An 11,470-nucleotide genomic window follows, 5' to 3' on the forward strand; every position below is an offset into this window, starting at 1 on the left:
GAACATCAGAAATTATAGGTACGTTGAAGACGTATCAGGGCCCAGTGTATCTCCTCTTGCTCAAGTAATTTTTCTATATCCTTTACAAGTCCCTTCTCTCTCTGTATATTTTCTTCCGTTAACTCACTACGGGTCAGCTCTTCAAAATCCTTTTGTAGGGCTTTTATCTTCCTTATTGGTTTCTTCAGAATAGATCTGTCCCATCGATGGAGACTAGAATGCACCATAGACAGTCTGCTTGCCAAATCTGGGTGGTTTTGTTGATCCGCAGAATCCCAGGCTTCTTGGCCTATCGCATGGAAATTCTTCTCCTTGAGCCAGCGTGCTTCAAAGCGCAGTACCGACGGCACCAAGTCGTCACGAATTGGGTTATCCCCAAATTTTAGTAGAACTGGTCGGTGATCCGATCTACTATAGTCAAGATTTTCAACAGTAGCATCTGAGAATTTCGTTCTCCAAGCATCGCAGGCGATGGCTCGATCAAGACGTTCTCTAATCCCACCCCTGTGCCAGGTAAATTTGTCGCCACTGTACCCCAAGTCAGTCAATCCACAGTCAGCCAGAGCTTCTTGAAACGCAAGCAAAAACTGATTAGGTCTTGGTCTACCTCCCTCCTTTTCAAAAGAATATAGCACTTCATTTAAATCTCCCATAACTAGCCAAGGCGCAGCATAGCAGTAACCTCCTTTAATTCTCTAAGACGGAGGGACAGATATTTATCCTCCTATCTTGGTTCGCCGTAAAAGCCAGTAAACCTCCAGATATTGTCCTGTCCTACACCAATAAATACATCAATATAATTATCCATCTTGTGCCTTAAAGAAAGAACAATCTCCTTCTTCCACAATAATAAGAGACCCCCTTTGTGACCATCGCTTCTTTTTTTTTGAGGAAACAACGGGGGGCGATCGCCCACCTGAACTCATTTTTCATTAATGCAGGAGCAGGGTTACAGGGAGGGGGGCTTAAAGCCAACACAATTAGGTATGGGGCAGCATACCGCGCCCAAACAAAGTGAGAGAGAAGGGATGGGGGGAGTTGGATACAGGAAGAGTACAGTGCAAGGTGAAAGACATAGTCTAAGAGATGGCCTGGCACCAAGCAAGCAGAGCGCTCGTGTCAACCCTAGAGAGGGCGCGAACGACCCAAAGTCGGAGATGGTCTACTAGCAGGGCTATAATGCATAGGGTAGACATGAAATCAGCGTCAAACACCATTCTGTTGCGGGATTTCCAGACAGTACTTATATTTCATGTCTAGCCTCCTTCTTAAACATTCAGCCGGCGATTCATCCAAGTGTGTTTCCATTAAAAAGATAACATCATGACGCTTCTGGATATTCACATGGGCCGTCACAGCCGTGGTTTGCCTCATTGACAACCATGCAACTTTAACTCGAGTGGAATTACCTGTTGAGGCCCTTGACTAAAAATACTTATGAAATTAGGATGACTGCTTGCGTAGTTGCGTTTAAATAAATATAACTGCCGTGCTTGGATGCAGTTCATGGGACCGGTTCGGGTTGAGATGGTACAGGGCTCTGCACCAGCTCGTCCACCTCATCGTCCTCGGCGTCTCCTCCGCCACTGCGTCAGGTACCCAGTTTGCCGGCACAAAAAAGTGCCGGCAAAGGCACCAAAAGTGCCGGCAAAGGTTTTTCGAGGCACAAAAAAAAGTGCTGCGTTTATTCCAGTCGAGATTGCTCTTTGCCGGCATTTTTCGTGAGATGCCGCGGTATGTAATTCAAGGCACAAATACGGGTGCCGCAATAGCTATTTCAGTGCAGATCGGTTTTTGCTCGTTAAGAGTTTTGCCTAGGCACTTTTCGATTGTGCCGTGGAAGGTTTTTGTCGGCACTTTCCGGAGATGCCGCCGAATCTTTTCACGGCACAAGGTGGTGACGCCGCGGAACCTTTTTCTGGCACAAGGTGGAAATGCCGTTCAAAGCTTTTGCCGGCATTTACGCAAATGCCTCCAAATTTGTTTTCAGGCATATAGGCCTAATGCCGCTGTTTCTTTTTGTAGGCAGCATTCATGAACATTCGATCAAATCATTTGACTTACAATTCAGTCATAAGCATTCGATCAACACTTTGAAACATCCAGGTATTTAACTTACAATTACACAAACAAGCATTCGAGTCATAAACGGAATTCGATCATAAGCAGTCATAAACATGATCATCCAAGCATCGAGATAACTTACAAGCATTCAGTCATAAGCGAGTCATCAACATCATCCAAGCATCATCCATCATTAGATAACATACAAATTCATCAGCTTGAAAGCATCATCCAGCCTGGTCACACATCATCCAAGCAATTCATCAGCTCGGACTCGGAGAAGCTATGGAGGCTTTTGACTTGAAGGTGAAGGTTCTCCTCCTCTTAGTTCCGTCAGGGTTTTGACTTGTCATTTAGGTTATCTCGTTCTCCTAATTTTATCCCGATTCGCTGCTTGCTCCTGCAATGTCAACACCCTACCATCCGATCCGGAATGAATGCGCAAGTTCTTGTCCATGCTGCTCACAATTGATGCATGAGTCATGTCCACTTCTTCGCATCGACTCGCAAGCATTACCCAACAAGGTTCAAAATGAAGCTATGGTCCCCAACAATAGTTGGCATCCCTATAGCTTGAGAAACAGAAGTAATAGAGTCATTACCGCAAAGCAATTCATTTCAAACAACCAACCGATAGGCAACAAGCTAGGCTAGGATGATTGGAAAGCATCACGGAGGTCACTCGTATCAATACACATGCTTTTCCAACTATAAGCAACCACCGAGTACATGGTGAGGAGAAACACCACGGCTTGTCGTGCAACATGCATAGATAGTTAAAGCATTAGATAGTTATCAAGCAATTGTTTGGGTATCCATGGAAGCGAGAATCCCGATATATGGAAGTTCCTCTAAATATCGACGAGTGCACCAATACTACAATCATGGTTGTTTCATGACACTACAGGTATTGATCATGTTTCACATGGTTTTTTTCATGACACTACGAGTATTGACTCTACGAGTATTGATCAAGAGGCAAGTGTAACTTACATTCTTCCTTGGCCATCGGATTGAGTGTGCCTCGGCTTCACCGAGTAGCGTCATTCTCCCCTTTGCTTGTGGTAACCTCGTGGTTCTCTTCAAGACCATGTTGATCATAACCTCTATGTACTCATCGGTGTCCGCATTCCGCACGAGTGCCAAGAGCCACTATTGTTTCACTTGTTGGTGAAGTTAAAGCGACGTCCATCCCTTTTGTCACATTTATCGTCCCTTTGTTCCTTTTCTTCTTCCCCTCACTGTTTTTCATCTTGTTCTCTTGTGCCTTCTCCACTTTGACCGATTTAATGATCTTGTTCACACTAGCTGTCTGCAGATAACATATTTTGTTATTTATTTCTATAAGGCTCAGTTATAACATATTCTGTAGAGTATTTTTCATTCTATGAGGGTCGGTACCTTTGCCTCTAGATGCTTGTAGGTTGTCTTTGAATGATTCCCTTCTTCTTGATTGGTAAACATTTCTTCTCGGCTAAACATACTTTCTCGGTCGTATACACCCTGTCGGCTATACGTTGTTTCATGGGTATAAATTGTTTCTGTCAAATACCAAAAATGTCGCATGAATGTATGATTAGGTGGTAGATTCAATTACCAGTTTTAAAAAGTACCAATGTTAGCAGCTCATACCTTTGGTATAGAACTATTAGGTTCCTTCACACTCTTTCTATCCTTTATTTTTCTGGCTCTTCTATCTTCATGAGTTGTGGTGGCCTACATTTAAACAATCAGAGCACACAATTAACAGGACCATCTAGGAGCCAAGTGGACATGGAAGCTGTTGATACTTTACCTTGGCTTGAGATCCTCCAACTTGTGAGGTATGACTATGTTTTTGGCTTCTTTTTGCATGTGTTACTTCAGTTGATCTAGTTTCCTGCATTTAAACAATCAGAGCACACAATTAACAGGACCATCTAGGAGCCAAGTGGACATGAAACTGTTGATACTTTACACTGTAGCAAAGAGAGAATGACAGGCATAAGTGGACAATTTTACTGGAATTTGTTGCACTATATAGGCTGAAGAACATCACTAGTCAGCAACAATAAGCTAATGCTCAAGGCCAGGCAACTACTTCCTTCGGAGAAGATGATGAAAACTAGGGTCAATAATTCAAGATAAGCAGCAGCACAGACATTTCAAACATGCAACAGGGACAAACAATCATAAGCAAATTGCAGTAATCATTCCTCGAACAACTTAGCATATAGCCTTGAGATCAAGACAAGTGCCAGATTTGAAGAAGTCACAGTGCCTTGATTATCACCAAGGTTGTCTTAAAACAAACTGTACAAGCAAACATATTCATTCAAGCAATGGTAACACCAAGTAACCTATCCTTGTTGACACAAATTTTTGAACTAAGAAAGGGGTATGCATCTCGTAAGTTAACTGAACCCAATATACACTTCCTCATTCTGCCTAGCCTAGGAACGAAATGCACCAACTCCTCGGTGTCCATGATGGCAAACCATGTTGGCAATCAAAATTTTCATGAAACAAACCTGTGGGATGCACCAACTCCTCGGTGTCCTTCGCCTCCGGTGGTTGCAGGTCGTAAAACGGAGATGTTGTGAATCTGTCCGGTGGCGGTGGACTCCGGGGAGGGAAATGTTGAGGCGAGTTGGTGAGAGCGGAATGGTGACGGTCTCGCGGAGGGGAGCTCGTGGTGCCTGCGCCGGAGATGATGAAATGTAGGGGCGGTCTATCCTCTAAGGACATAAACGAGCTTCTAAATCTACCTAATCGAGAGAGAAAATTGAGGGGAAGATGATGTCAGTACCTGCGAAGGAGATGGTGACGGAGATGGGGCAGCGAAGGGCCTGCGATAGGGACCTGCTCCGGTAGATCTTGGGACGGGTAGCTTGCGGTGAGGAGCTTGCGGTGGTTGCGCCAGAGATGGAGACGGCGACCCAAGATTGGGGATCCTGTGGCCTGAATCTTGTGGTGGCTGCACCGGTGGCGGCGACGGAGACGGCGGCGTGATATTGCGGCGTGAAGCTGGCCGGTGGCTGCACCGGTGGCGGTGACGGAGACGGCGGCGTGATCTTGCGGCGTGAAGGTGCCGGGTGGCTGCACCGGTGGCGATGGCTCCGCATGCTTGCGACGGAGAGAAAGACCGGAGGAGAACGGCCATTGCGGATAAGAAGGATCCATGGCGGTCGGCGAGGGAGAACGGCGGTGGCGAAGGAGGAAGAACGGCGACGGCGGCGGTGGCGAAGGAGGAAGAAAGCTAGGGTTTTTTTTCTGTCGAAAGGAGAGCACGAATGGAAGAGAGAGTTATTTAAGGCAACGCCGCGGTGGGAGGACGAAAGTGTTTAAGTGAGAAATAACGAATGGCTTTTTTGCAAAATAAACGTCGACGTGGGAGGACGAAAGTGTTTAAGTGAGAAAGAACGCAGGGACCACGCCGCAAAATAAGAAGTGGATATATTGTCTCTTCCTCTCCGCCGGACAAGATCTAGATTTCATTTCCCCCACTCGCTAGGGTTTTCTTGGACACTCCGAAGGAGGAGACGGAGCTGAGGAGCCGGAAGGAGGAGACCACGCCGGCGAACACGTCGGAGGCAACGCCGGCGAACACATCCAAGGCAACACCGGCGAGGAAAGGTACAACTCTCCATTCCAAATCTTGATCCTTGATCCCCATTCCAAGATCTTGATCCTGGATTGCATGTACTCGGCTTATTGATGCTATCCTATACTTCTTGGCTTGATCCTACGCTTATATGGATGAATTGCTAGGCTGTTGTCTTCACCGATGCATGCTACCGATGCTACTTATGCATCTGAATATGTGTTCCTGTTGCTTTACGGTGATACCTTTGCATAATTCATGCATGGATTTGTTATGTAATCCATCCTGGATGAATGGATTATCGATGAACTGCATATGCAAGTGATGCTTAAGTGTTTTGCTTTGCATGATTTGATGTTTCCATGGATACTTTGGAAATAAATAAAGTCCGAATCCATTACTCGAATAGTGAGGTTCAGATGATTAAGTTTTGATTCCTACCGATAGTGATGGTTATCCGTTGTTGGTAAATCCATTACCTTAGTAGCCTTGCTACTAACCGGTTGCTCACACACTTGGCTTAATCTTGTTGGCTGCCTATCTCTGCTTGCATAATAGGGAATCATAGTTCATATGAAAGCCATTATGCTTATGAAGAATTTCTAGGATTTCGATGGTTTAATTATCTAGGGTTTCATTGGGTGGTCTTTGATTGCATGTACCGGCATGTGCATCACTATCGTAAACTGTCTCTGTTTACCAATTGTCTGGTGATAATGACTTGTTAAACATGGCATTTGCTCTTGTTGGATGAGTTACAAAGCAATAGAAACCGTCTCTGTTTACCAATTGTCTGGTGATAATTGTATTGAGATATGCAGATACATAAGCAGTAGCATAGGACAAATAAGTATAAAAACATATGCAACTGTTTGAAGTGGTTTAATTATGTCTGGATCAGTTCCTCCTATTATCTTGTTGGTTTAGCTCCTAGCCTTAGAAAATAGTACATGCAAATGAAGCCCAACCATCTAGTTGCTCTCTGTCTTCGGTTAATATGCATTACTGTCTGTCTGTCTTCATATTGTTTTGATATTAATTTGAGTTGTCTATTAATATTATAACTTCAACCTTCTAGATGGGATCCACAAAAGACAATCCAATTGAAATTGACAGTGATCCAAGCTTGTGACTCCGGTTCTTCAAGCTCAGACGCTACCATGTGTGACAACTCGATCGTGGATTGTCAATCCCTTGGGGTCTTCAGAGGTATGAAATTGCAATTGATTCCTTCTTCTTCCTGTTGGTTAACATCATCTCTAGTCTAATGTGGGTTAACATCAATGTTGGTTAACATCAATGTGGTTATTTATTTATTTTTATTAATGTAGGCTTCCATTACTTAACAATCACATTTCTCTTTGTTACAACTAGGGCCACTGGTAAGTGGGAGCCATGACTTTGATGAGCACTGCATGTTTGGAAATGACATGTACTTGACAAAAGGTCAAGTCGATTTCCTTAATGAGCACTCGCAACCACTTTCCAACGAGAGGAATTTGAGTACTATGTCTACGGGATGACCAAGTCAGCAGTGATAAAGAATAAATGCAAGTCGGTAAAAATACAAAACCTAACCTTCATTGCTTGTTGAGTACTATAAGAATGCTATTATCGTTGCTGATTGGAACTGATTGTATACATTGTATGGTTGACGAGGATATTGGAAAGAAGTTCACTGCCAAGTACCCGAAAAGGTTCATTGACGATGCTCCTGGCAATGCTCGTTACTCTTTCTCTAGAGTACACCGACAGACAATGCACGCTTTAAAGTGACCATGAAGATGGCAAAGGGAAGGCCAAGAATGCAATCATAGCAACTCGGTTGGTCAAAGGCTATGAATACTTATGAGATCAAAGAAGGAGCCATCCGCATCTTTGAATTCTACGTTGACATGAAAGGTAAGCTTGCTCGATGATCCACGAGTCTACCGATGAGTCGTGATGACTCGATTCATCCGAGTCATCGTAGTAAATGCTCAACTTCCACTGAGTCATCCGAGTTAGTTATGGAGTATTAGTTGTCTTAGTTGCTATGGATCTGTTAGTTGTCTAAGTTGTCTGAAGTAAGTGCTGAACTGCTGAACTACTTTTGATGCCTACCGATGGGCATGCTACTTAAGATGCCTGTGATGCTTTTGTATGTAATGCCCGACATGCTTTTGTATGTAATGCCCGACATGCTATGTCTCGTGATGCCTGTGATGCATCTTACTTGCTATGCTCGTGATGCATCTTACTGCTATTTCTGTGATGCCTGTGATGCATCTTTACTGCTATATCTGTGATGTATGTGATGCTTTTGTATGTCTGTGATGCATTGCCGGCACTTTTGAGGATTTGCCGGCGAAAGAAATTGCTGGCGAGTTACATGTATGCTGTAATGAGCATTGCCGGCACTTTTGAAGATTTGCCACGAAAACATCTGGAGGCATATCGATAAAGTGCCGGTAATACTGAGCATTGCCGGCACTTTTGAAGATTTGCCAAGAAAACATCGCGGAGGCATATCGATAAAGTGCCGGTAATACTGAGCATTGCCGGCACTTTTGAAGATTTGCCACGAAAACATCTGGAGGCACTCGATAAAGTGCCGGTAATACTGAGCATTGCCGGCACTTTTGAAAATTTGCCGAGAAATCGATGAGAATTACTGGCACAGACCCAAAAAATGCCGGCAAAGATTACAAATACAGGCACATTTGAGAAGTGCCGGCAAGAAAGTGCCGGCAATTCTAGCACCTGACGTAGTGCGCCCCTGCTCCTCTATGCTTCTCCTTCAGGCCCACGTTCAGCAGCTCCATCCAGAAGCTCTCCGTGTCTTCGCCGCCGCCGCGGCCGTCCGCGAGCCCGGGGCTGTAGCCGTGTACCGCTGCGGGGCTGTAGCGGGCGTTGCTGCTGGTCTCGCCGTTGCGTGCGGGGACGTATTCGATTTGGGGGCGGTGGCGCTTCTTGGAGAGCGCGTCCTGGAGCTCCCTCCGCCGCTCCTGCCGGTCCACGAGCAGCTGCAGGAAGCTCGCGCTGTTCATTGCACGAACCAGGAACACCGTCATCTGCTGCTGCTTCTGCTCCGTGGAAGAGATGCGCGTCTCCATGACCTTCATCAGCTCCCGCGTCGCCTGCTGCTCCTGCCGCAGCTTCACAACCTCCGCGATCAGGATTCTCTTGTCGCGCTGCAGACGGTGCTCCTCGCCGTCGTGACCCAACTGCTCCTCATGCTGCTGCTGGGGCGTGCTCGACTGTGGCCGCCGACGCCTGATCGTCTTCAGCAGCTCCTTCTGGCCCCGCAGGAACCCCTCCGCCGCGAACTCCCACCTGTCCGGATCAACCTTCCTGAACCCCTGCAACCTCGATGCAAGCACATCAGGTTCAATTTGCGTTTGTTACCCGTCAGACGTCATTAGGCTTATTTACATAGGTGTTGAGCTGGCGGACGAAGCTGGAGAAGTTGCTGTGCTTGAAATAGCGCGGGAGGAGAATGGTGGAGAAGGCCTGCGCGTCCCACACCACGAAGCTGTTCCCGGCGAAGCCCCAGGAGATGACGGTGTCCGTGGTGTGGTCGTCCACCACCTCGTACGTCTTGTTCAGGAACGGCGTCGGGCCGGCCTCGCCGAGACCGTCCATTGGCCGGGGCAACTCCGCCAGGGCGGCGGCGCCACCCCACCAAGACGGCGAATAGACATCCTCTGTGGCGCCCGCGCCGGCCCACGAGGATGGCGGATAGCTATCGGCGGCGGCGCCGGCCCAAGATGACGGCGAATAACCACCCGCTGCAGCTCCCGAGAAGTAACCGAATTCCTCGTCTTTGACAATGCCGTTGAACCTGAAGGTATCCATGGCGAAACAAAGACAGAGACAAATGCAAAAGCGAACAAACAGAAAATCTAGTGATGGAAGAGAGGGGATTGATGACGCCAGACCGCCGCTAGTCGCACCATGTAAAAAAAAAAAGAGGCCCAGAAGGAATCAAGAAGCGGGCAAACTGATGGGGGCGTTCTTGGCTAACAAAATTCGCCCTCCACAGACGTAAATGACCTTTTCTGAATCAGATACAGAAGAGAGTTTCGTGAAGCAATTAAGATGCTAACTGACCCATCAAGTATCGTCGGAAGATGAATGGGAAAAGAGTGTTGTTTTGAAGAAGTGGAGCAGCACAGAAGTAAGTGATCTTGTCCAAAATTGCCGAACTGGCAATGCTGCTGGACCAATTTAGGAGATCAGAGAGTAAAAGTGGAGTGGAGAGATGGATTGATGAAGAGGAAAGGATTAGGGACCATAGAGGCAGGGAGAAAATACAGAGCCCTATCCCTTTCACTCGTACTTTGAGCGGGCCAGCACGCGGTCGTCGCCCATTTATACAGCTCGCCCCCAGCTTCCGATTCCGATTCTGAAGTTTCCAGACGGTTCTGGAAATGGAAGGATTGGAACTATCTTCCCCTCCACGACGGAATATCTTATTAGCGGTGACGTGGCGGGGCCGGGGGAGCGTTCTGGAAGGTCCGGATGGGGAGGAGGGTTCTGGAAGCGTCGCACAAGTTGCCGCTTATCTTATTGCCGCTGGCTCTGTCGCGTTCTCTCAACCTGCGGGCCATTGACCGCCGACGTCGCGCGGAAAGCTCGCCAAGTTGGCTGGACGCGTGGCGCGCACAGTGGCGGCGGTCGGGTGAGATATTTTCGGGGAGGCCGGCGGTGTCGCCGTGTGGCGCTGCCTGAGCTGAGGAGGAAGGAGATATTTCGGCGAGGCCGGCGTTCTCGCTGCCTGTCGCCGTGTACCGCCGCCTGAGCTCGACACGGAGCGTGGAGTTGTTTATGCGGCATGGGAGCACTTTTTTGCTACAGAGCGAAGGTCTGTGCGGTGTGCTGCAGCCCCGGAGGCATGGACGGAGGACGTTCGCCGGGAAGCCTGGGCCAGCTCCGAGGCGTCGGCCCAAAATGTGCAAGAAACCATGGCCCGTACGGCCACTCTTGTTTACGTGCGGGCTGCCAAGGCCACGACCGGCTCCCTTGCGCGCACAGCGGAACGCCGCCACACACACAGTCCTCGCAGTGATCACGCGTCGCCCGCGGCTTCCTTGCCGGACGGCACCCACGCGCGCCGAAGCCATCCGCTGATACGGTGCCGCGCCGCCGTGCTGGCTGGCTGCTGCCCAGCTGATGCCCCGGGTGTGCAATTCTCAGATGACAGCCGGCAAACTCTCCGATTTCTCTCGTGAGCGTTCCCGCTCGCTCAGTGCTCCTCGCCGGCGCTCCCGCTCCGATTTCTCTCGTCGGCCGTGCGGGGAAACACCCCGGAGGAACACACGATTGGCTGCTAGCTCTCACCAAGCGCTCCGAATTGTTCCGCGCTCTGCTTATCCTCGCCGTCCTTTATACACAGCCGCTCAAGCGGTGGTGGGTGCCGACGTGCCGTGGGCCGTGGCCGCTGGACACCTGTGTGGTGCATATGCCGTGCAACCCAGATATTTTCGACCGAGCCAAGCCGGAAAGGGACACCCGATAGAGTGATTTATTTTTTAAACAATATGTTCTTTCATCAATTTAACAATTAATATGCGATTTCAAAATTTTACGAATCTGTAACTCAGTTGGTCGGATAGCCACCGATTGGGAAACCGGTGGCCGATCAGCGCACTGGCTGCCAACTAGGCCGGCAATTTGGGTCAAATCCATGCACATATCGGGCCTGTTTGGTTTGTGGCCCCAACTCACCCTACCAAAAAATTGGTCATGCCAAATATCTTTCCAACTGTTTGGTTCATTGCCAATTATTTGGCTGCCTTTGGACTAGTAGTTTCCTTCAGTGATTCTAACCAAAATTTTGGC

At 48.0% G+C, this 11,470-nt stretch overlaps 1 pseudogene; it reads right to left on the bottom strand.

Moving 5' to 3' along the window:
• Positions 1-1,375: 1,375 nt before the first annotated feature.
• Positions 1,376-10,250, bottom strand: LOC124704327 (annotated as a pseudogene).
• Between the last annotated feature and the right edge of the window lie 1,220 nt (positions 10,251-11,470).

This window comes from Lolium rigidum, chromosome 3, assembly GCF_022539505.1.
Source record: "Lolium rigidum isolate FL_2022 chromosome 3, APGP_CSIRO_Lrig_0.1, whole genome shotgun sequence".
NCBI lineage: Eukaryota > Viridiplantae > Streptophyta > Magnoliopsida > Poales > Poaceae > Lolium > Lolium rigidum.